This window comes from Ursus americanus, chromosome 29 (genome assembly GCF_024610735.1).
Source record: "Ursus americanus isolate L20-20 chromosome 29, mUrsAme1.1.p, whole genome shotgun sequence".
Lineage (NCBI taxonomy): Eukaryota > Metazoa > Chordata > Mammalia > Carnivora > Ursidae > Ursus > Ursus americanus.
The window spans coordinates 4,958,324-4,985,184 of NC_142155.1; the positions used below are offsets into that span (position 1 = coordinate 4,958,324).

Genomic DNA, 26,861 nt, shown 5'->3' on the forward strand with positions numbered 1-26,861 from the left:
TTATAAAAAGATCTTGGCCAGGGCATCAGTGCCCATGCTGGCAATGAGGGCCTTGTTGGGGTGGTGGGTGACAGATTGGATGGCCTCCTCGTGCCTCTTGCAATGGGCCATGATCTTCTGAATGCATGTTTTGTTATCCAGGCTCCACAGATGCAGGGAATAGTCATGGCTTCCCAACATCAGGAATATGCCATTAGGGTTCATGGCTAGGCAGGTGACCACATGCAGATTGGCAAGCTGGAGTGCACAGATTTCCCTGTCTGGTTGTCCAGGAAGTGGATGACTCTGTCATCATGGGTGGTGATGATGAGGGGCTGGTTTGAGTGATTCACCACCTGGTTGATTTGGGCTGGGCTGCTGCTCCCCTTGGACTCCTGTATGAGGAGGATACTGCCAGCGTCAAGGTCATAAAAGTGGTATTACTAGAGCAGAAGAAGGGCACCATGTGGGCAGGCTCAGTGTTGGTGAAGGCCACTGAGGTGGGGATCCTGTGATTGCTAGTTGTGGGGAAGGTACAGAGGCGGGTTGAGTTGCTGCTGCCAGGGGCCTGGATGTGCATGGGTGCCATTGACAGATAGGAGTGCAGGCACTGGGAGGTGGGACTAAATGTTGGGCCCCACACAGCCTCTGCATGGTCCTCCAAGAAGGACATGGCTCAGCACACTCATGACCATTGTAGGGGTCCATGTTGAGGTCTGGAATCTTCCAGCTGTGGATGAGGGCATGTGCTCACCACATCCCAAAGGTTGGCCGAAATTCCCCCGAGTTTGATCCCCTGGTTTGCAGCTCATGGTGGGTCCCTCTGCGGTACAGCTTTGAGGGTCTGGAGAGGCCTCCCATCCTCTCCCAAGCCCAGAAAATCTAACTCCTTGATGGTGTCCTCGGAGTTGTCCTTCCTCCTCCACCTCATCCTCCAGTGCAGGCATTAGGCTTTGGGGGAAACTTCACCCATTCTTGTGCTGCACACTGTCCGGCTGGTCGGCTTCATGGCTCTCCCAATCCTCACAGTTCTGCAGGAAGGGGATCTGCTCCAGCACCCAGCCCCCCAAGCGCTCTTTGCCATCTTTGCCTACCACATTCCTCTTGGTCTGCTCTTCCATCTGTTTCACCAGCAGCAACTCGCCGCTGCTGAGCCCCCAGGGCCGGCGTGGCCTTGCGGCCCCCTTGCCTGGGCTCTGTGGCCTCCCTGAGCTCCAATGAATAGCCCAGTAGGCACCACACGTGCCCGGACCACGAGGTCCACCAGGTCCACGAGGGCGTCCGTGTGTAGCCCACCTCTTCCAGGTACTGTCGGAGAAGCCGCCACCTGTCCCTCCACACCAGCGGGCTGTTCTCTGGGGTGACCGACTCGACGGGGCCATTGGACACTTGTTCGGACAGTTCTGGTTTCTTCTCCCCGTGGTTCGGGTCTGTAATGAACCTCAATTTATCATATTTGGCCCTTTCCTGCTTCCGCGCATATTCTAACATCTTGATCCGTGGCACCAGGTCTGTGTTGACAGTCCCTTGCCCTTTCCTTTCTCCCTGGAGGGAGGTCACTTGAGCCTGCACTGGGCGCGGGCCTTCTCAGCTTCCCAAGCGTGCAGGATAAAGTGCAGGATCCCGCGTAGGCTTGGGGACTCTGACCCCACCACGTCCCTTACCAGCCAGGCGGGGCCCTAGGGCAGGGCCAGAGGCCAGGGCTGCCCTATCAGACTGGCCCACGCCAGAGCCAAGTGAGTGGCAGGAGCTGGCGGCCTCGACCACGGGGACCACTCCCTGCTGTGTCACAGAGGCCTTGGGACCCCCCGTGCGCCCGCTGGCAGCAACAGCTAACTCTTAATGAGCAGCCGCAGGGACCAGGCTGTGTGCCCTGTGCTTTGCAGACATCTCTTAATTGACAAAACCCTCAGAGAGGAGTGCTATTATTACCCTATTTGGCAGATGAGGAAACAAAGGCACTGTTGCTCCCTACAGAAATGGTCTTCTCCACCCTGTTATTTTGTAGCCATCCCATTTCACCTGAAGGGTTTGACTCCTTCTCCAGGTTTCTCTTGGCTTGCAGAAAAGTGAGTAAACTGTTCTCTGGATCCACTGACCCCTTGAGGGGCAGGGGGTCTGGAAGGGAAAAGGGGCCTCTGGTTCTATGACACAGAGAGAGGAGGGCTAATGGTGTATTCCACTCCAGCTTGGGGCTCCTTGTCTCCTAAACTATGTAAACTGAAACACATTGTACTGAGATATAATTTATTCCTGCCCCACTCTGCAAATCTCCATCCGGCCCATGAGAGTGATTCATATTCCTCGTATTTAAATATTTTTATTCTTATTGTGTGCCAGCTAATGCTGCTGACTTCAATTTATGGAGTGCATTCACACCCTCCTTTCTCTTTGATGCATTCTTAAGCATTCTCTCATTAACTATCAGTGAAGTGGTCATGCCCAAATCATGGCCCCCTTCTCCTTTGCTTTCTCTCACATCTACAAAAGAGGCTTGGATATAACTATATTTCACCCAGTTTACCCTATTGCAGAAATTCTTTTTATCTAGTGGCCAGAATATCAACATTTGCATAAAAGCATGTTTTTCTTCTATGGACGGTGTGGAAAAACACTGTTAAGTTCCTTAGTAATGTGTATCCCAATGCAGATAAGAAGAAAGCTGGCTAAGGGTATTGAGTGAAAAGAGCTTCTAACTTGATCTTCCCACCAAGGTTACTAGATTCTTAAAGATAATTAACAATCATTTTAAAATACAGATTCTATTATTATTCAGGTATGGCAAAGCCAAAAGATCAGGAGACAACAGCCATAGAAAAAATAGTTTGTTATACACACAGTTCCCCAAAGGTGGGGGCATACCATGCCATAGAGGGCCACATGGGTTTGGTCAAAAAGCTAAGGGATCCAGGGGGAAATGTGGGCACTAGCCTTTATTGTGGTTTCCATGAGAAGAAACTGCGGAGGCAGGGTAAGTAGGTTCAGGATTGAAAAGTTTTAAATAATATCAGCAAAAAAAAAAAAAAAAAATGGGTTGCAGGCTCTGGAGCATAGGGGTTATCCCTGGTTGTCTGTTACCTGACCGTGGGGTGATTAGGGCAGACAGATAGTGTCCCAGAGTGTGAGAGCCCACTAAAAGATATGGTTGGGGGGTATAGACACTAGACTGGCTGGTTTGCATATGAAGGGTATGCTTACAGGCAAGTTGGCTATGTCTAGGAATTAGCTAATCCTGAGAGGGGTACTACTTCTGGGGACAGCAGGGTCCCAAGATAACAAACTATCGGAAAATAGAAGACATGGTTAATATACCAACTGAGTGAGGTCCATCTGATACAGACATTAATGCTCTTAGAGTATTAGAGAAAGTCATTAACCCAGCCTCAAGAAAGATCACAAAAGAATTGAGAATGACTTAATGAAGACCATATGGAATAAGAACTGTAAACAAATTACTCTCGGGCATAGTTCTTTACTACAAACTATGAACACTATGTGCTGTGATGTTTGTAATAACTTCCAATGTTATCTCACTAGGAATCCCTAAAACACTGGGGCTAAGGGAAGCTTTCGTTTGAGTCTTCTCTCCTTCAGTCCTGGTATCTCCTCCTCTGCTGGATCTCTCTTTTATGATTCCCATCCATCTGTTGGAATGGTCATTTCTTTATAGTTCTTATAGCTAATTTCAAATGTCTTCATTCTTTTGATCTGCAACCATTGAAAACTTAAATTTTTAAGAAGGCAATTGTTCTCCAATTGTATTACTACACCCTTGTCAATCTGTTACTAATTTTTAAAAAGTTTCAAGGTTCTCTCATGCAAGGCCCATTGACAATTACCTACCTGAGAATCATGCTGATCTGCAGAGGGACAAGGGTGCCGCTGCTTTGTGTCCTAAGAGGTTTTTATCTAATACTTGGCCATGAAATAAATAACATTTTCTTCGATCAGCCTTCACGTTTTACCTTTCGTCTTTAGAGTTCATCCATTTAGGGTCCACCTTGTATGACCTGCTTCCCTGTGCTCCATGCAGACTCACTCCACCCGTGCTGAGCTCTGCTAATATGTGGAGGCTTGCATGTGCTTTCACAGGGTGAGTGGCATTTGTTGGGGCCTTATTGTGTTCTCCCAAATCAAACTCCATATTCAGATTCCGTTTCTGCCATTTAACCAATGTCTGACATTCACCACGTTAACTTAATCTCTATAAGCCTGTTTATTCCTCTGTAAAGTGAGTTTATAATAACACTTACCTTATAAGGTTGTTGTGAGGATAAATAAGCTAATGCACATAATGCGCTTAATACAACACCTGGCACATCATAAATGGTCGATAATGGTTGTAATTACTATCACAGATATCCTAATTTGCCTCTTCCTGGAAGTTCTGGCATTTTAAGTAACTTTTGCAAATTATTGGTCTCATTCACTATGTTGATTTGCTGGTTTAACTTTCAAATGTAACTTTACTTCTAAGTGTCACCACCAAGTGCCAACTACCGGACCTGGAATGCAAAGACCCATATAGACTCTCCTAAGTTTTATGTAATAGAAGGTATTATAAATTCTTATACATTAGAATCTATAATGGATAGGACTGCATTATGACCATGGACCCTTTCTTCCTTTAAACAACAACAACAAAAAATTAAATTATATTTTGTGACAGAATTGGTAAAAAAAAAAAAATATATATATGTATATACATATATATATACACACATATATATATGTGTATTTATTGGTAAAAAAATATATATGTATATACATATATATGTATACACACACATATATATATGTGTATATATATATATATATATGTATATGTATATACACACACACACACACACACTCAAGGCTGCATTTATTGTTACATATTCATCATTATTATGTTCATTTTTTTCTACTGATTTTAAAAGAAATTAAAACTACAACATTTTCTTGGGTCCTAAAGGTCTTATGGACCCTAGTGTCTACTGTGTAAAAGGATAAGTCAGGCCTGATTTAATTGTAGACTCAGACCACAGTGAGAGTGAAGGAGCCCTAGTGATACTGTTTCCTCAAATGCAGGTAAAGATACTGCTACAGCTGTTTTGTTAATAGGGTTAATAAAGCTATTACCAAAATCATTCTTGTAGTGAAATATGATAGAATGACAAAGTATCATACTGCCTTGAGACCACCTAGTTCAACACGCATTGTTCACAAATGAAAAATTAAGACTCAGTGTCAAAGTGTTCAGCTTGGATCCGTAGAGAGTGAGAGCTAGAATCCAGTTCTCCTGATTATTGGGCAATATTCTTTCCACCACACTAGCCATTGCTCTTTAAGGTTTTATTTGAGCTTGGTTTTTAATTTGAGCTCATGTTTCCTGGAACATTCTCTGTAAGAATTCTTTGTGTTCTGGGTTTATAATACTGACAGTAGAGAGGAATACCATTTCCTACTGCTTGTGGCCTTGTTTGGAACCATCTGGTCAGAGCCATTTCTCACTTCTGTCCTATTTCACAATCCCTCCAGGGCACCTCTACTCCAGAGAGGTAGGTTGTCTGGTTGCAGTATCCTTGGAAGAGGGCTCCTTTAGATATGCACCTCCCTAACAACTGAAGTTAAAAGGCCAGGGAGCAAAGTGAGGGAAAGGGGAACTAAGATTTGTTAGGTGCTTGTTGTATGACAAGATACTAACTGGGTGTTTTATATCTAATCTATCTTTTAATCCGGAAGGTAGTCGTCAATATCTTGTGTCTTGAGCCCTACCACTTGCTAAGTGACTCAGACAACTAGGGAAGACTAAACATGACTGGTCTCCTGAATATGCTGGACTTCTTAGATACTGTCTTGTTGTGAGCCATAATTTTGGAGTAGATTCCAACACTAACTTAGTCTTTGGGGTTGTAGATCTAAGCTTCTTCAAGGTCCACATGTATTTGAATATTATACTCTCTGGCAGAATTTTCCAAGTGGCCTGGTAACAATGATTCCAGCTTTGCTATAATGCACAGGTTAATTATATCCTTGTGACTATGCCAAAAGTATGGCTTCATTTCTCAAGAGATTGTGTTTATCTATAGTGATTAAATTAAGCATCCATCGACATTTCTGAGAAATACTCTAGCACTATTTTGAAGTCTTCCTAATCCAGCTAGATTAATCCTCTTGTGTACAAACCATCAATATTTCCATAGGATAGTTTCCATATGGATCATTCCCGTGTTAACATTTTAAAACAGTATTTAAGATGAAATATTAAGCCTACATGGAGAGGCATTAAGAACAAAGACCAGCTGTTGTATCTATGTACTTGCTTAAAAAAAGCAGCTGGAATCAATATAGCATTTGGACACATAGCTGAAGATGTGCTTTTTGTGAGGAATGTGCCCTTCAGGTGAATGAACCTTTGCATACTACCTTTGTATACCTCTGTATACTACCGAAGTGGAAAGTAGGGGAGAACCTTGAAAGCCAAGGACTATCTTCAGTTGCATGACATGAGTGAAGAGTTAAAGCTTTGAACATTACTGATTACAAGACAGCCATGATAAAACAGCATTTTAATTAAATCCTGCACACTAACAGTGAAGGCCCAGTCCCAGCTTTGTGCTAAATTTTAGGAACTGAGTATGAATAGAACCTCTTAGGGTATCTAAGTGGCCTGCACATATAAGATCTGTGCTATCCAAGATGGCAGCACTAGCCATTTATGGCTGTTTAAATTTAATTTCAATAAAATACATTTTAAAATTCAGTTCCTGGTCTCACTAGGCACATTTCAAGTACTCGATAGTCACATATGACTAGTGGCTACTGTACTGAATAGTGCAAATATGGAACATTTCCATCATTACAGAAAGTTTCTTAGACAGCACTGTAGTAAACATTCAATAAATACATCCTGAATGAATGAATGCCTAAAATTTGAAAGGGGAGAAAAGGTATTGCTCTTGTAAAAAGTTGAACCAGTCCTCTTAAAAGAAGACATAATATTTTTGGGAGGGAGGGGGGATGGATAAAAGGATAGAATGACCTTTTAAGAAGTGTAATGTCCTATTCCATTGACATGTCTTAGATTTCTGTGATGAACTCCTCTGAAACCTTCAGTAAAGTCTGTTTTGTTCATGGTGACTTGTGTGGGTGGGGACTTTTTTGAGGAGCTCAATAAAGGCGCTTTATTTCATGGAGGGGTCCTCCTGGTATAGAACAGAGGCCAGATATTATAAGGAAGAAGGAACAAGAAGTGGAGGAGGTTGTACGTCCACCAAGAACAGACAGGAACCTTTGGGACAGATTTGAAATTCCATAGGCCTGAGAACCAGGCTCAAGCCAACTTTACCTCTAATTTAAGTACCCTGGCGGCACTTTAATATATTTTATCAGGAGTTGACAGGCCAATTCTGGCCCACCTATCTGTATTTGTAAAGCCTACCAGCTAAGCATGGTTTTTATACTTTTCAATGATTGTTTAAAAAAAAATCAAAAGAATAATATGAACACATGACAATTATATGTAATTCACATTTTAGCATTCATAAAAGGTTTTGTTGGAACACAGCCACCTCATTTGTTTACAATTGTCTATTGCTGATTTTGTGCTACAATGGCAGAGTTGAGTGTTTGCAACAGACACCAAATGGCCTGCAGAGCTTAACATATTTATGCTCTGTCTCCTTATAGAAAAAGTTTGCCAACTCCTGTACTATCTCATCAATATAGTGAGAGAAGGGATCTATATACCGGATATCACAAAATATTCAGGCCAGGAATGGGTTGCACTAAAACAAGACTGCCTCATGGGGAACTATTACAAAAGAGAAGGTTTTAGAAGATTAGCGACCATGAGAGGAGTAGAGAATTACTTAACAGGAAGGAAACCTCTCCATCAAGTGTGAATGGCTACATTTTTATTGCCGATGATACCAGGAAATCGGACAGATGAAAAGAAAACTGTGTGGCCTAAGGCAATCAATCATCTAACCTTTCTGAGGATCAGTTCAATATCAGGCAAGTATCCCTCTGCAATACAGAACAGTCCAGCACCAGATGGTTCAACAAATGCCTGTGTAGTGCCTCCTATGAGAGGGCCCTTTGCTAAAGTCAATGTGAAGGAAGGATGGGAAGCCTAAATTTGGGCCCTCATTCTCCAGAAAAACACATAATCTCCTTGGGGAGATAAGGAAGCATATTGGATTATTGGTGACAAGTGTGGCAAATGAGGAATTCTGGCAATAAGTTATGAACCACGGATGAGATAGAATCAGCGGAAGTAGTCAAGAAAGACATCCCAAAGAAAGAAGGAAGGAGTTGGGTTGCAGCTTAAAGGCTGACTGGGGGGAGGGGAGGGAAGAAAGACATTCCAGATGGGAAAATGGACAAGCAATGGCTGGGCATTAGGTGGAGAGAGATCTCCTCTTTTGATCTCTCCAAAAGAGGAGAGGTTGGCTAGGCTGAAGCAGGTGGATATGATGGGGAGAAGCTGGAGATAAAGAAAAATAGGGCAGTGACAGGGGTTTGGGGAGGTTTTTGAAAGCCAAGATAAAGTGTTTCCCAGATTGACAATGAGAAATACCGTGTGTTTGTGTAAAGAGAAAGGATAAGAAATCGGTATTCGCCAAAGCAATAGCACAGGGAAAAGTTATGTGAGCACAAAGAAATCAGACAAGTCTGCCGATATTCCAGTAAGAAAGAGATGAGCAGTAAGAAATAGTGTACACCTTAGACCTTACAAGATAGGAAAGAAATTGTGCTAACAGACACATCTTCTAGAGCTTCCAAGGACAAAATATAACATGTGTCCAAGAATAAAGATGAGAATTGTGCAGCCAGCTCTGTGAATTTAGGCACCACATTTAGCCAACTGCTGACCACATGAACAAGGGCTTTATTTACACAAGGATTTGGTGAACTTCTTCAAAAAGATAATGAGTAGAAGCATTGGCCCAGACAACTGGCTCCTTAAAAAATATCCTACACGACTGAGGAATCACAGATGCCCCTTACTCTTCTGAATGAAGGATTAGAATAGAGTGGTTGTACTGCTAAGTAAACTAAATTCTATAAAGAATAAGAGGATATAATGATCGAAGTTCCCATGATTTATTTCTGCCAACGGAGAGGGAAGTCGGATGGTTAAACTTAAAAATAAAATGTAACTATGCAACTGGCTTATTGTCAGAGCTCTTCTGTTTTCCATCAAAAAAATAATTTCTGGATTAAATTCTTCCCATTACATTTTGATGTCATTCTTAGGCAATTAGAATTAGATTATAAAAACTCTAAAACTCTTCCAAAAGTAAATAAGAAACAAAACTTCAAAGGAAACCACAAATTGCTAGCTCAGAAAAAAATTATCTGTGCATCTTTCAGATGAAAATAAAACACATTTAAATGTCTAGTTTATTTCAAAGGTTATTTTAAAATCATGAAGTTCAGGGCAGTTCCTGCAGTGAATAATAATAAGTGGTGAGTAGTTATTCTGGTGCTTAATCCAACTCCATAAATTCAACAATGGCGTGATGTCAAAATAAAGGAATATTTTCCTTGTCTGCTGGGAGCACCACTTCCTGAACCTTAATTACAGGGTGATGCATAAAACATTTTTTGCTAACTAACCTAACGTATTTGGAGTTGAGATACTGTCCAGGGAATGTACTTTAAAATGAAAAGAACTTGTTTTGGATAATAATTATTTTTGATAATTAAATGCCTCTGTCTTTTCTGCTTAAAATCAAATCGCTCTGAGACAAATGTTTACTTTAAAGCCGGAAACCAGGAAAATGAAGGTATAGACAGTGAAGTTCACTCTTTATGGGGGAAAGATATGCGTGTGGATGGAATTTTAACTTAAAGTTTATTTAACACTCACTTTGGCCAGAAAAAAGAAAAATGCAAAAAGGAGCACCATCTTTTCAAGTAACAAGTGTTTTGAAGACCTATGGCACAAGTGCCAAACACAGCGTCCATCTGCGCAGGCCAATGCAGCGGGCAGGCCGGCCAGCGTGGTGACCTTCCACCAAGCCTGGGAGCCTCCCCTGCTACAGCTCTGGGAGGGCTGTGTCTGTGCGCCCAGAAAGCACCATCTTCGAATGTCGGCATCACATTTATACACTGTAACGTAAAGCTTCGTTCTTTTGGGGGCCAGGTTATTCTTATTTAGTTGAACTGATGGAGATTTTCTTCTACTATCCAGGGGTCAATTCAAATATTATAGAGCCTAGAGCTCATTCAAAATTAGGTATGAAAGTAACTAATGGTTAGAGTAAGAAAAAAATATCACATAAAATACACATTTTAAGAAATTCATCAATACCAACACTCCCAAATCCAAAAACAAGCATATTTCTAATAATTAAATGTCTGACACATATCTATAATACCTTTTCCTACATTTTTGGTTGTATGTTCTTTGATTACTTCTTTATATGAAAATTATTTTTTAAGTCAACTTTCTGTAGAAAAATTAGAAATAATTCACTCTTTCCACTGGCAGAAAGGTTGAACTTTAAAAAAAAATCTACACAACTCATCGTTACTGGCCTGTATATTTTTAGAAAATTTCTAGTAAATTGAAAAAATTTAAATTTAAATGGAAGACATGTATGTGTTCCAGGATTTCAGGGCATTTCAGATATTTTTATGCAGTGAGTGACTAATCTTAAATATGATTTGAACTGATAACACTCTATTATGTGGCTCATTTTGTCTGGAGCCACCGGACTATGGCAGGACAGCTTGTATTAAAATTGCTAAGACTACATCCGATGTGTTAGGATGCATAAAATGCGTAATTCATGTACAGATGCCCGCACTCATCAGTACAGATTCATATTTTCAAACGTAGGAACTCCACTACATTTTATTTTGCATAATTCCCATCAAAAAGATGAAAAAAGTGTGTAGTGCTTTCTTAATTGTATGTGCTATTTATTGCCTATATTCCTGACCAGAAAGAACTGTCTCGGCATGGTATCAGTGAGAACTGAATCCTCTGTCTGCAATGTTCCACACTGATGATAGGAACACATTTCCACAGACCAGCTTATGGCTCCGTATCACAAACCTTCTTTTTTCTTCCAAGCTCATATGCTTCAATGGCAGCTGGAGTAGGACATGTTAGCGTGATTCCACCTTTGGCCCTGCATCACTGTGCTGTGATGCTGTGAATCAGCACAGTGCGGAGTGGGAGTGTTCTTGGAGCTCATCCCACACCAAGGCAGCTAGCAGTAACTTCCCTGCACAAAGAAGTGACTGCCAACCACACAAATACTTCTCAGACTAAGTGCATCACCAGCTTAGCTCCCCTTTAGCCATATTTTAGCTCCTCACCAATCTGATGTACTTGACTCTAGAGAAAGGATGACGGAGAGTAGTCAGAAGAGAAAGAGCAGTCTTGGCCAGCCTTCTGGTTACTTTTGTACACGTATATGATGATATGGGAGCACATCGCTAGGCCCCTACCCGTATGGCCTTGAAAGAAGGTTGTGCAGTGAAGGGCCCCAAAGCCTAACACTTGTGACCAAATTAGCCTCTGTGATTATTGGATGATCCATGGTTCTCCAGAAAGATACTTATCATTAGTTGGTCACTCTTCAAGCCTGAAGCAGTGAGGCTGAGACAAGATCTGAGGAGCTTTCCTCTAAGGTGCTCTAAGCTCAAATCCACATGTACTTCTATTCAGAGCTAGTGTGGGGGCAACTTTGAAAGAGTTAACATCGTCTTAGTAACTTGAAAGTGAGAATGCCAACCGAGGGCAGGGCAGATGACGTGACAGAATTACTGTTGGAAAGGGCATGCTTTTGACCAAAGTAGAAAAGTTGTAGCACTCTGTTTTCTTTTTCTTTCTTCTTTTTTTTTTTTTTTAAAGATTTTATTTGACAGAGAGAGACACAGCAAGAGAGGGCACACAAGCAGGGGGAGTGGGAGAGGGAGAAGCAGGTTTCCTGCTGAGCAGGGAGCCCAATGTGGGGCTCAGTCCCAGGAACTGGGATCATGCCCTGAGCCGAAGGTAGATGCTTAACGACTGAGCCTCCCAGGCACCCAGCACTCTGTTTTCTGATTAGTTATTTCAGTGTCTCTAGGCTTTCACATGATGGAGAAATAAACTTCCATGTTGTTTAAGCCAGTAATCAGGGCTTTGTCTAGTAGTTGCAGCCCAAACTATTCTTAATGGAGACCGGGTATCATCAGGATTACGGAGAGAGCTTGCCTGAGTTATTTCTTCCTCCATTCTGCTGTCTTCCAATGCAGGACAATTGTTTAATAATTTAATAATAAACAATTTATTATTTCCCCTAATTCTGTGGGATGGAGCAGCTTGGCTGGGGGGTTCTGTCCACGCGGTGTCAGGTGGGCTTACACAGGTGGCTGCATGAGCCAGGTACTCAGCTGGGGAACACCCAAGAACACCCAAGGTGCCTTCACTCACATGTCTCACACCACAGCTGGGTGTTGGCTGGGTCTCACTATGTAGTCTGCCATTATTCAGTAATGTAGCCTAAGTTTCTTTACACAGTAGCTAGAGCCCACCAGAGCAAAGCAGAAATTGCCAGGCCTCCTAGAGCCCAGGCCTACTGCTGGGAAAAGGGATGCTGCATGTTTTCCTAGAGGGGGCCCCCTAGAATGGCATAACCTGTGCTGACCATGTTCCAAGATCTAGCTTTTGGAGTACAAGTCTCCACACTAAATTTTTTCAGCATATGCTGACCCGAGCTGATTCACTGAAACAAGCACATTACACATAAACACACACACACATCTGACAATCAGGTTGTAAGTTTATTAAATTGAAATTGGAAAATAGCTGCTAAGTAATACAGAATATTGTGTTTTCTGATCTGTACATCTTTTCTTGGAAGTTGGACAATCTACTTGGAGAGCCAAATTATTTCTGGAGGTTGCATAAGGAAAATTAGAATCTGAATGGGGGAATTAGATTATCTTAATATGGTGTCCTCTTCTATGAGGCTGGAATGAAGTGCCTGCCAAGTGGGCAGTGAGACTACTGCTCCCCTGGCTAAATCAAATCCGTAGTCTGTTTGTGTACAACCTTCAAGCTAAGAATGAAAGTGTTATAAAGAAAAACAAAGAAATACACAACAGAGACCATATGTGACTAGCCAAGCTTAAGATATTTACTATCTGGCCTTCTACAGAAAAAGCATACTGAGGGGCGCCTGGGTGGCACAGCGGTTAAGCGTCTGCCTTCGGCTCAGGGCGTGATCCCGGCGTTCTGGGATCGAGTCCCACATCAGGCTCCTCCGCTATGAGCCTGCTTCTTCCTCTCCCACTCCCCCTGCTTGTGTTCCCTCTCTCACTGGCTGTCTCTCTCTCTGTCAAATAAATAAATAAAATCTTTAAAAAAAAAAAAGAAAGAAAAAGCATACTGAGCCCTGAGCTAGATAGTGAGTTACTCGACAGAAGGTATTCTGTGTTTCTCCTAGAACAGTGTTTACAAACTGCATGTCACAATCCAATAGAGGGCTGTGCAACTAAGTCACTGGGTAGAAATCAGTATGTTATGGGCACAGTTGTGTCCTCTAAAATTCATTTGTTGAAGTCCTAATCCCCAGTATCTCAGAATGTGATTGTATTTGGAGACAGGACCTTTAAAGAGGTAATTAAGTTAATATGAGGCCATGATGGTGTGTCCCAATTCAAAATGGTTGGTGTCCTATAAGAAGAGGAAATTTGGATATAGACACATACAGAGGAAAGACCATGGGAAGACACAAGGAGAAGACAGCCATCTATAAGCCAGGGACAAAGGTGTCAGAAGAAACCAACCTTGCTGCCACCTTGATCTGAGACTTTCAGGCTCAGAACTATGAGAAAACAAATTTCTGTTGTTCAAGCCACCCAGTGTGTGATACTTTGTTATGGCAGCCCTGGCAAACTCAGACACAGGAATTTTAGAAATATCATCTGTTGAAGGGCATCTCGGCTCCTTCAACGATTTAGCTATTGTGGACAATGCTGCTATGAACGTTGGGGTGCATATGGCCCTTCTCTTCACTACGTCTGTATCTTTGGGGTAAATACCCAGTAGTGCAATGGCTGGGTCATAGGGTAGCTCAATTTTTAACTTTTTAAGGGACCTCCACACTGTTTTCCAGAGTGGCTGTACCAACTTGCATTCCCACCAACAATGTAGGAGGGATCCCCTTTCTCTACATCCTCTCCAACAATTGTTGTTTCTTGCCTTGTCAATTTTTGCCATTCTAACTGGCATAAGGTGGTATCTTAGTGTGGTTTTGATTTGAATTTCCCTGATGGCTAGTGATTTTGAACATTTTTACATGTGTCTGTTAGCCATTTGTATGTCATCATTGGAAAAGTGTCTGTTCATATCTTCTGCCCATTTTATGATTTGTTTGTTTCTCGTGCATTGAGTTTGAGAAGTTCTTTGTAGATCTTGGATACCAGTCTTTTATCTGTAATATCATTTGCAAATATATTCTCCCATTCCGTGGGCTGCCTCTTAGTTTTTTTGACTGTTTCCTTGGCTGTGCAGCAAGGTCTTTCATCCATTTGGAGTTTATCTTTGTGTATGGTGTGAGAGCTAAGTGAAATAAGTCAAGCAGAGAAAGACAGTTATCATATGGTTTCTCTCATCTATGGAACATAAGAACTAGGAAGATCAGTAGGGGAAGAAAGGGATAAAGAAAGGGGGAGTAATCAGAAGGGGGAATGAAGCATGAGAGACTATGGACTCTGAGAAACAAACTGAGGGCTTCAGAGGGGAGGGGGGTGGGGGAATGGGATAAGCTGGTGATGGGTAGTAAAGAGGGCACGTATTTTGCATGGTGCACTGGGTGTTATACGCAACTAATGAATCATCGAACTTTACATAAAAAATAAAAATAAAAATTAAAAATTAAAAAAAAGAAAGAAATATGGAATAGACTGAATGGAAAATGTCATGGCGTACTGTATATTGAAAACGTAAATATTGTTTAATACAGTTTTATTGTAGTTATATGGTATGTATGTGTTGGGGGATTGATATGTGTGATGTATTTCTCAACGTGGCTCATGGTCAGAAAGTTTGAGAGCTACTACCTTAGAATATACCAGGCACTCAATGTGTTTGCTAAATAAAAACTTGCATCATCCTGTCAGGGCCCCATCTGGGGCTAACTGACATTTCTGCTCTTTGTCTTTCTCTGTAAGGACTTCTCTCTTTCCCTACACATTACTTCCGGTATCATATTGTGATCACTTAGGGTATAATCTTCTTTTATACTGTCATGCCCCTAACTCTACCTTAAATCAAATTCTATTCACAAGGTCTTACTGCCTCTTGATCTGTGACTTTTGATCATTTTCAGAACATCTCCAAATGCCTAATTTCATTCATTTTTGGGGATGTAGCAGAAATCTGTCATTTTCATCTGACCAGCATGGCTATTGACAAATGGCAATAGCCCCCCAACTTATCTTTTGGGGAACCGCCTCTCCACACTCCATGTGGTTCTGGTAGGCTGTTCTGTAGGGTGGCTATGTGACCCAGACTGGCCAAGGTCGTCCCTGATATTTGATATATGGTTCTTAGTTTTAAGGACTATGGAATGCAGAGCTGTTTTTCCTTCAGTGTGGAGGACACACTGTGGAATGAAGCCAGACTCAGACTCGAGCAGAGAGTTGGAGAGAAAGAGCTCTGGCAACATGGCAGAAGTCCCACGATCCAGCCATGCCCAACGTGTTTTCAGTCTTCAAATCAGTATTCTGTTAACACTGTTTGAATTTAACAAGGCAGGTTGGTCCTATTGGCTTCACATCCAAGTTATCCTTGGGTTGGGGGGGCTACAAGTGCCGTTTATGTGGGCTGATAATAAATACCAGGTTACCCACTGAGGAGCGCTGATATTATGATAAAGGTAGGTTTAAGGAAAGATGATCGAATCTGGGTTCAGTACTGGGTGAATTCAGTTATGTACACTATGCAGGTGGAAAGGAGATGTGTTAACTGGGAAAGATGACAGTAAACAAGTAGTGTTAAATGAATGAGGACCGTGTACAGGAGGTCCCCCTGTACGGCCAGCAACTGAACTAAACCAATTAGCATTAGCAGGCAATTTAAAAACCTTTCAGATTTATGATGTTTTGTTTGGAGGAGGACATTTTTGTATGTAATGATTGAGTAAAAGGAACGACTCCTACAAAGATAGTAATTACTCTGTCATTTTTAGCTTTATTTTAAAAAAAACATAACAATTAGGGAAACAAGTGTAGCTTCAAAATCAAGTCTTAGTGAGTTAGACTAGAATAGAAGGTAAAATCCCTATATCTATATCTAGTTGCCCATGTGTCTGTGAGGATCTGCCATTCACTTATATAGAAGCCTTCCTGTGGGCTTTGCTTCTTGAGTAGAATAGATCTCAGAGCATACATGGCTACATTGCCATGATAAAAACATCTCTGTAGCTCACGGACTGTGAAACATTAAGAAAGTACAATAACTTGAAGTCCACCTGGTTTCTAATGCACGAAAAAATTACACCTAGAGTGAAATACAGCGGGGTAACGGGGGGCCTAGTAGATGGAGAGTTTTCAACACACTGTGTGGCACGTACAGCCAGCTGAGAAGTTAGTGCTGCAAGACAATAGACAGGCTTAACTCCATACACTTAATGAGAGCACAAAACTGAAGACACTTTTAACGACCACAGCTTAGAGTCCCCCGTCTTTATCAATTATTTCCAACTTCTCTGTTTTCCTTCTGTAAAAATCTCCATAGAGCCTCTAACACCGCTGATCTCCATTTTCTCACTTTCGTTTCTTTTTTCTGGGCTCCCTGTGCTTCAGTTGGCTTTTATAAGATTTCGGCTGAAGCATTCTCCTTTTCAAGTGGCTTGCTTGCTGCCATAAGGGTCCTTAAAATCACACCTGCTACTACAAGTCTACTTGCCCCAACTTAGATTTTTTTTCTCTAGTAACTTTCTCTGTGCATTCACTGGTCCTGTTCCATTTCTACTCATTATCTCTCAATTTCAGCAATTCTTTCTCACATGTTCTGGGCCTATAAATTACTAAGGAGCTCACCCAAAAATTCCAGAATGTCACATCCGAAGGATGTGTTTAGGGTTGGTTTGATCTTTCTTTGAGACTCTTCTCTCTCTCAGCTTTCCATACAATGTTTTCCCCTGGTTTTTCCTATTTCTCAGAGAGGTCATTCATTTTCTGTTCTCTTGGACTTCCTGAACTATCTCAGCCCAGCCACTGTACTGTCCAATGGTGAATTTCACCACCTGGGTGTTTCACCAGCATCTCAAACTCAGTGTCCGAAAGCAGCCTCATTATTTCCCCTATTTTAGTTAATTGCATCCATCAACCAAACCAGAAATTATGTGTGTCCCCCTTCACTCCTCCCTTTCCTCAACAGCTAATGAGACATCGCCATGGCCATGACCCTAGCTCCAGTCCTTATCAACCCTGAATTCACTTTCTAATTGGTCTCTACCTCTGTTCTTCCCCAGATCACCCTTCTCTCACAGCCCATCTTCTCCTCTCACTGTCAGCTCTGTGATTTTATACAAACGCAATCATGATTCTTGGACACTTTGCTTGAAATCTTCCAATACGTTCTACCATCCACTGCAGTGCTTCTCAAACCTCAGTGTGACTCTGAATCAGTAGGAGCTTGTTAAAAACGTGATTTTGACTGGGGCTGGGGTGTTGCTGCTGCTCCTTGGACCACATTTTGAGTAGCAAGAGTTCCAGATTCATGTCCAAATCCCATAGCTCCTTATAGTCTGCAATTCCTGATGTTGTTGGGAAAACACCTATGATGCCTCAGTTGCTCCAAACCTTCATTCCACCTTGATCCGCTGACCCTCACGGTTTTCTAGCACATTTCTCATTTCTTTTGTAGGCCAGTGCAAGAAGCACCGGCTGGGGATTAGTCTATATTCAAAAGATAAAAATCAAATAAAATTTCCATAATAGCAGGGAAATGCATGTTTTACAAGCTCTTTAGTGTGAAATGGTTCAATAATATCACATTTGTTTCACATTTCTTAACAATTCACCTTTGGGTCTTTACCATGGCAATCTTTTTTTCTTAATGAAAATCTCACTAAAATTTTCATGAGGCCAGCGGTGAGAGAACAGAACTATATTAAGAGTCTTATGAAAAATATATTATACATCTTTCTCTAGATATTGTCTTTTAATATTTTCATTGGATTATCAATTGCTTATCTTCATTCTAGCTTTATGACTCCTTTTTCTTTTATCATTTAGAAGTGCCTAATAAAAAGGTAGATTAAAATACATTTGGCTGTTTGATCAGGGTTGACCATAATTTCCTACACCACAGACACTGGGAAGCAACGTTTGTGTGAAAGAACATCGACCTCTTTCTCTGCGCCCAGAACAGATATTATCATAGAAAGAACAATCTCTCCTAACGGAGTTGAGCCATTGGTTCAGCCTCGTCTCCTGCCACTTCTAGCAGCACAACCCGACATCTTACTAATCATGGAAGCTGCTGTGCTACTTCACACATTGCTGCACTTTTGCATATGCTGTTTGCTTTGCTTTAAACTCCCTTCCTCACCTCCAGAGCTAACTCTCCCTGATCTTCCAGAGCTAGGTCAAATGGCACCTGGATTAGGAAGCCAGCTTCTTACTGAGTTACCTACCTAAGCACTGTTGGTCCTGTTGAAAGATCTGATTTTTTGCACGACCCCCATCCCCCTCGTTAGAGGCAGGGACCTTACATCTCCTGCGCCTGGCTGGCACAGTGTTCACCTATCAGGTGCTCGTGGTAGAAGGAATCATGCCCTCCCCCTCCCAAAGATGTCCACGTCCTAATCCCCTGAACCTGTGAATGTGCTGTTTTACATTGGCAAAAGGGAATTTGCAGGTGGTATTAATGATCTTGAAACAGAGAGTTTATCCTGGATTAGTATGAGTGGGCCCGATGTCATCATGTGGATCCTGTTAGGATGGAAGAAGTGCCAGAAGCAAAGGAGATGTCAAGTGAAAGCAGAGGCCAAGTGATGCAGCCCTGAGCTGAGGCGTGCAGGCAGCTTCTTAGAAGCCGGAAAAGGCAAGAAAATGGATTTTCTCCTAGAACCAGCAGAAAGGAACGCAGCCCTGCCAACACCTTGATTTTTAGCCTATAAGAACCCATTTTGGATTTCTGACCTCCTGAACCCCCATATGCGTTTGCACTGTTTTAAGTCACTAAGTTTGGGTAATTTGCAGCAACAGCAGCAGTCAGAAACTAATACAGTGCTCAATTAATGTTCTTTTACAGAATGCATGAATTAAACAATTACTCAGGGTCTTCTCTTGCTTTTGTTCTATCTGCTCTTTCTCCCTGAGCTGCGAGGGGAGCTGCAGGCAATGTCACTAGATCTGCTAGTCTAGCTGGGTCAGGCTGGATGAGGGGGTTGGGGGCTTGCCACTACGTCACTCCACCAAAATACAAAGTCACACATAATTAAATATTTTCTATCACCTATCAGTGTAAGATCCTGTGGTTGGTGCTGTGGGAAATCTTATTTGGTCTATAGTTTACTTTTAAATTCCCCTAGAACTCTTTGAGAAGGAGCACTTCAATAAGGTAAATTCAAACATAACACACCTGGCGATCAGCTCCTGCGCCCCACCCCCAGCTCTCTCCCTGCCTGCCCCAAAAATGCAAGAATGCCCCCTCCTTTGAGAACACGTTTCCTGACCCACTTAGGTGACTTTCTGAAATACTGCAGTTTCCCCTTCCCCAGGTCTTCATTTCCAATTTAACATACATAAATATATACTGGAAGGCAGATTTCCTTTTCACCATTATCCTCACAGGGTTTTTAATCACTATGGTGACAAGTGAAATGCAAACAGTCCGCTCTGTTAACGCGTACTCAGCTGTCAGGCCTCTAGGTGTCGCCACCAGCCAAGTCCTGTTGAAGGGTGCCTGGCCCTTTATATACATGCAAAGCATGTAGTATTTTTTTCAAGATTATCCGGGGTGGGGGAGGGGAATATATATATATATATATAATATATAGTTCTTCACCTGTTACATGTATATGTATATATATTCCATTCTAGCTCTAGTTTTCTGTGCAAAATTCAAACTAAGAGAATAAATGATATACATAGCAACTTTTTAATTTTATTCTTTTGTTCTGTCTTCCACATCAGCACTGGAACATGGGGGATTTTGTTGGACTCTCAAAATACTCATTAAAGATGCACCCAGTTCCATAAATTCACAAAAAATTGTTTTTCTTGTACAACACCATTTTAATGTTTTCCTTTCCTTTAGATCTGCATGCAGTTTTGGAGGCTACTAAGTTGATTTGATTTTCAAAGCAAGTGGAAAGCAGCAAACACTGAAGAGTAGATGCATTTAGAGTTCTGGAAATACTCTGAAAGTTCACTAGTCACTAATATTTGGGTCTTCCCCATTCTGAAATTTTACAACTTTATAAATGTAAATATATGGGGCGCCTGGGTGGCTCAGTCAGTTAAGCATCTGCCTTCAGCTCAGGTCATGATCCCAGGGTCCTGGGATCGAGTCCCGCATCAGGCTTCCTGCTCAGCGGGGAGCCTGCTTCTCCCTCTCCTGCTCTTTCTCTCTCTCAAAAATAAATAAAATCTTTAAAAATAAATTAATGTAAATATATGGTATTTTAAAATTTGAAAGAAGGCAGCTGGTTGGGAGAATTCAGAGGGTTCAGAAAGATTTAAACCCCGCCCCCCAGGACTGCTCCTTTCTGATTTTATAGTTTTTCTCCATCTTGCCAAATCCAGAAGAGTTGTCTGATTTGACTTCAAAACATACGACAGACTTTTACAAAAATCATCAGTTTCGTTGTTCCCCTTTTTCTCTTTACGCTAGAATTACCTCCTCTGTTCATGTGTCCTTATTTGTGCCGTGGCTCTGCCACCACTTCTACCCTGCCTGTCATTCTCTCTTTATGATTCTTGTCCCTGACTTTGTAATTACTGCAGCTTACTTCTGATGGCTGCTATAGGTCACATTTCATAGGCTGGGGCGAGACTTACATTGAATAACTGGAAAGAACATTCCGTTTAAAGATACTTCTTGCCTCATTTTTCTTTAAGCTAAGATTTAGTAGAACTAAAAATTGAGACAAATCTCCACTAAGATATATATAGATGGATGTGTATACACACAAAAAACCACACATACATACACACACACACACATAAAGAAAATGAGAGCTTTCCAAATGTTGCATTTAATATTTATACAGTCATTTTCTGAAAGCTTTGAATATAACCAAAGCTACTGTTAGGCAAAGAACTTTGACTATAATGAAGGTTATTGTAAGACAAGAGAACATGCTGTTTTTATCATCCACCCACTTGCTCTCCCCAAGAAAAATACTGAACAGCAGTTAGCTCATTTTAAGGGCTATATCTAGTTACGGCTAAACTGGCAGACTTCTGTCAGGCTTCTAAAAGCGATTCGTATTGATTTCTGACTTTAGGGCTAAAATTAATAAGGAGCCCAGGAAGGCCAGGGGTTTTCCTTGAACAGAGAAACAACCCAAAGGTTATGTTAGTGACTGAATTTGCTGTGCTAGTGAAGGGTTTAAAAAAAAAAAAAGAGTATGTATATTAAAGAATATCAATTACATTGAAAAAATGGGTAATTACATAATAAAAGTGAATATCAGATTTTGGTCTGTTTTCACTGTAAGCCAGCAGTGACCCTTCCATTTGCCTATTAGAGAAATTAGAATGTTTTGTTAACTAATCGTTCTGTAAAATAATACCTCCCTGGCATGTGTACTAATGGGTGGCAAACTCTGGGTTTGTGGAGTAAGAGTCATTAACTCCTGGAACTTAGACTAACGTTACTACTGATTTACAGACACCTGTAAAGAGCCCAAGAATTAAAAGGGTGCAGAGTCTCTCTAGTGAGGCTCGTCCCCACTGTAGAAATCCTGTCTACGGGTGGGCTTGGTGGCACCGCCATCACATCAACACTGGAAGCTCCGGCTATGACAGAGCCACCCTGGAAGCTACTGTTAAAGTCCCAGTCACGTCCAGAGTGGTGTTGGTACTCTGAATATGTTACTCTTGATTTAGTTAACATGCCTCGATGTCACACAAAACCCGCAAATACTGGTGAGAAAAATAAAAACAGAAAACAGGGGCAAAGCAAGTGTTCCATAGCAACGCTAGAGAGAGGGACAGATAAGGAACGGAGTGTTCTGGAGTAGTCGTCCTTGGGAGCCAATTACTTTCTCAGCAAAATTAATTTCTCTTTCACCAGGTTCACTTAAAAGTTAATAAAAGGAAGAATATCTGGCAGGATCATCTATCTTTCCATCTACCCACCCGCTTAATCACTAGCCACCACGAACTGAGAGTCCAGAATGCACATAATCATTGGATTTAATTGGATCTGGCACGTTCTATTTCCTAATAACGTTCTATCTTGTCTTCCATTAGAAGTAAGATCTTTTAGGGTGAGTGAATAGGTCGGACTTTACAGAGAAGTTTTTCAATTTTCTGTTTGCCACAGGAGTAAATTAAAAGCAGAAAGATTAGAGCCAATAGCTATGTCCTTTATGGAAGTATTGGGTTCTGGGTATTTACTGTTGAGGAATTAGAGATTCTAGTGCAAGGCTAAGACCAATGCTCTAAAAATAGGTTGGTGCGTATCCTCTGATAACTGATTACATGAAGAGTCATTTCCAGAAGCTATACTTCAGCATCATGCTTTTTCCTTTAAATAATGTTTCATTTTCCACATGAAACTGAGAACCACAAAGTAAGGATGACTAGAGGTCATGGTTACATCCTGAGATTTGCATCTTTCTGTAACATTTGTTATTTGTGACATGATTCTCATCAGCTTAGTTAACAACTGATTTGCCGACTTCCCACAATGAAGTTTTGGATACTTGACAACAAGGCATCAGTATTGCTTGTAATGCAAATTTTCACTTAAACTGCCTAAACTTCACAAACCACTGATAATCCTTTTACTCTTAATGAACATGGCTAATTCCCAAAGAGAAGTCACTAAGGTCACTAAGAGAATTCATTTATGATACATGCCAGCTATCAGTTTATCACCTCTTAGTTCCAAATTCATCCTCCAACACGTGTTCTGTAATGGTGGACAGGATTCTTTTAAGCAAGTCTTCCTCACCAGTACGATGTTAGCTTTCTCGGTTGGAGGCTTTCCTGTGGGGCTGCTGCACGGTGGATCAGTGGTGTGGGTCTAATGGTGCTGCCTTCTCTCGGGGGTCCCAGAGCACAGGGTCCCCCAGAGACCTGGAGCCCTGGCCTGGCAATAACTTCCCTGCAGCCCCCTTGACATGGGCACAGGCTCCACGTCTCCCATCTGCACTGGCATCTTGACTCCTTCTGCAAGCGCGAGAGCCTGGCTGGGGCTCCCGGACTCCTGACCGCACTCGCGGTTGCTTGCTGTTGGACTGTGACCGTAGGCCAGCCCTGCCTGGGCAGCCAGCGGACCTCTGTGCCCTCCAGTGAGCTGCACCTGTACCTCTCTAAGAAGCTCTGAAGTCCCGCTTCCCTCCCAACTTTGTCTTTCCTTGGTATTCTCCCTTAGCCCCAGGGTAAAAGACAGTGTTCTTACATCTGACAGTCACTCCTTTACCAGTGTTTGGGAATTCTTTGTATTTAATTTCCTGTGCAAATAACCATGTGGTGTTTACCTCCTGGTTGGTTACCGACTGATAAAAACACACTTCATTTCGCAACTGGTAATTGTCAGCAGAAAGGACACAAGGAATAGGCGTTACTAGTGATACGATAAGAAAAAAACCAGACTTTCCAGTTCATGCCATACTTTTAACTATCAGACAAACTGTTGAACACATACTAATAAACCATGTATTTTATTTGACTGTAGCGTCAGCTTTTATGTAACAGATTTATTGTATACAAGTTAAAAAAGGACATACAAGTAATTCGTCTCTCTTAAAATAAAGCTGACCCAAACCAAATGGTATAAAATAAAAAACACCAAGAAAAGCAGCCTCTGAGATAGTAAGCAGTGAACATTTATGCTCATAGGTAAGTTACAAAGAGTACTACACTTTCACCAACATCATTCAAACATAAATATCAATGCTGGGTATCAACAAACCCACATAATGGTCTTAATACAAAAGAAAGATAATGGATCTGATTTTTATAACAACATATTTGGGCTTAACTGGTGACTAGTGGTTATACCCTCACTGAAATGGGAAAGTGCTATTCTCTTTCTCAGATGTTTACCGGGTAAAAAATGTAAGCTGAGGTACAAAGAAAAACAAAATATGACGTACTAGCAGAGTTCTTGGGCTTTGGCTGGTCAGCTTATTTGGTGATTCTAAGACCTACTATAAATCATGTGAAGGATGCTCTTTCAATCAGCAAAAAATCAGAATGTATATTATAACTATATTGAAAATACAATTCAATGAAGAGTTATTTGCAATGAAAATGCAATAAAGTTTTCAGTAACGGTGACAACATTGGAGCAAACAGATCTTCACCATCATTTAAAATCTATTCTCTGCTGAAATTACCCATTTTCAGGAAGATGGCCATCTCTTGAGGTAGACACCACTCCCACCCAAGTTCCCCTATCACAACTTGTCATTTTGCCTGCATATCTGTCTGATTCCAGCAGTAGGTCTGTCCGCCCTCGCTGCAGATGTAACGGTTTACGTGCTGGTGTTCTAGAGGATGGAGCCCCTCTGGAATTGTCTCAGAGGCAGCCTGGTCTCTAAATGGGTCAACGACAGGAAACAGGTTTCCTGTTGTCATTTGGAAGCAGCCCACAAGTCTGAATGCCATAGACATTTTACCTGCCAGATACCTAACTGCCAAAATTGTTTGCCCGGTCACCTCATGACGAGGATGGGAAACCTGTGTCAGGATTCAGTTTCTGATTTGTGATTGTGATGGTGTAATAATAAATACGTACTGGGCATGTCAAGTAGTACAGCGGGGGAAGCTGCAGCTGAAGGCATTCCCTCTGCCTGCCAATGTGGGGAGTAAAAATATCGTGTCGTCTCACTTCTGCTACCCAGACTAGTTGGTTAGGACGTGGCTAGGAGCAGATTGTTTAAGAGTGGTTTACCACTAAAGACAGGCAGGGAGAGAGGGGAGGGTGAGTCTGGTCTAGGATAACAGAGTCAATGCCAAATTACTGGTCTTTTTTGCCCCACTTATTGATCTCAGAGTCATCTTTGGAATCTGGCTTTGAATCCAGAGCCTAGAATCTGTATTTCAACCTACTGATGTTATTAGTACGTGGCATGACATGGATTGATATGAAGAAAAATACTATCCCAATTTAACAGTTTGCTAAATCAATAAGCTAAATCAAAGTAACATGAGAAATGTTCATCTATAATTGATCTCAGACAGATTCCATGGGGTTATTCCATCCATCCTGAAAGGTAGACCCTACATACGTGTGGTAGTTCATGAGAATGACACATAATGAGCCCCAAAGCAACATGCAAAACAGCTACATGAAACACAGACAGTTGGCATCTGTTGACTTACAAGGGCTATAATACAACTGCTCTCATTTCAGGGAAGGGTCCCAAACAAAATAATTAAAAAAAAAACAAACAACAAAACCCCATTCTCCTACTGAACAACTACTGTCACCATCAATTATTTTAATGACAAAAGTAATACAGGTTTTCCCCCCAAAACTATTTTGCTGAGAGTAGCAACAAGAAAATGATTTAAAACCCTGGGCAAAAAAAGGCAGATATTTTTCCTTAATACTCACATTCTATTTTAATCTTTGGCAATGAGACCAGAAAGAAACGTTCAAAAAGGAGATTATCCATATATTCTTATGAGCTCAAATGAGTTTTACAGATACAATTAACATTTTAGGAAATCTAGGATAAAATCCTACTGATGTTCAGCACTGTTTCGCAGATTACAGATGCATCTGTACGGTTCATTAAATTCCCTCTTTAAAAAACAGAAAAAAACATAGAAAAACCCCCACCATGACTCTGTTCACAGATGTGGACCAATGCAACAGGAGACATCAACTTTGTAAGGCAATAAAGGAACAAGAGGGTGGCTACACAGAGAGATGCCCCATATTACAACACACACAGATTACTCTTTATCCCAGGGGAAAAAAAAAAGAACCTTCCTCTTCACTACAAAAGTGCTTCAAGCTAGAAGGACAAAAAAGCAAAACGAGAAAAACATTTCTTTTGGCAGCAGTATTAGAAAATTATATTCCAAAAGATGTTCACATTTTCTTTCATTTTACAAATGAAAGAAGGAGCATTTTGCCAAAACCCCAAAAACCTTTTAAAGGTTTTATAAATTCTATTGTAAATTCAGGTAAAGAGGCTGGTACAGAATAGTACCATCCAAGAGAACTACAACACGAGCCATAATGTAATTTAACGTTTTATAATGGCCACATTAAAAAAAATGTGAAATTCATTTTAATATTTAATTTGTCCCAATATATCCAAAATATTATTTAAAAATGCAATCAATATAAAAATTACTAATAAGATATTTTACATTCTTTCACCTTAAGTCTTCTAGTAGGCCAAGGTCCTTAGTCTATTAAAAATGCTGTCCCCTGGGCATCAGAAGCCTCAGGAGGTAAGACTGCACTGTAGTTTCTTGTTCTTATAACCACCAATCAGTTCACAGACATGAAAACATGCTTTGAGCACAACACACTGGGTTATATTCACAGGCTACAGATCTAGCTCATTCAGCTTAAGGATTATTTAATTACGAGTCTAGGCTCAAAACAATCTCCCTATGACTTAAATGAACTTTTTTGATGTCCTTTGAAGTGTAATGTCATTTTGGCCTAGTGTAAGTCTATTATATGTTGGTAAACTAAGGAAATGTGCATATGTAAACATGCAGTCTATCTAAAG

The 26,861-nt window shown here is 41.3% G+C and overlaps 1 pseudogene; it reads right to left on the bottom strand.

Annotated features, from left to right (window-relative positions):
- LOC123797532 (striatin-4-like) lies at positions 1-24,777 on the bottom strand (annotated as a pseudogene).
- Positions 24,778-26,861: the final 2,084 nt, after the last annotated feature.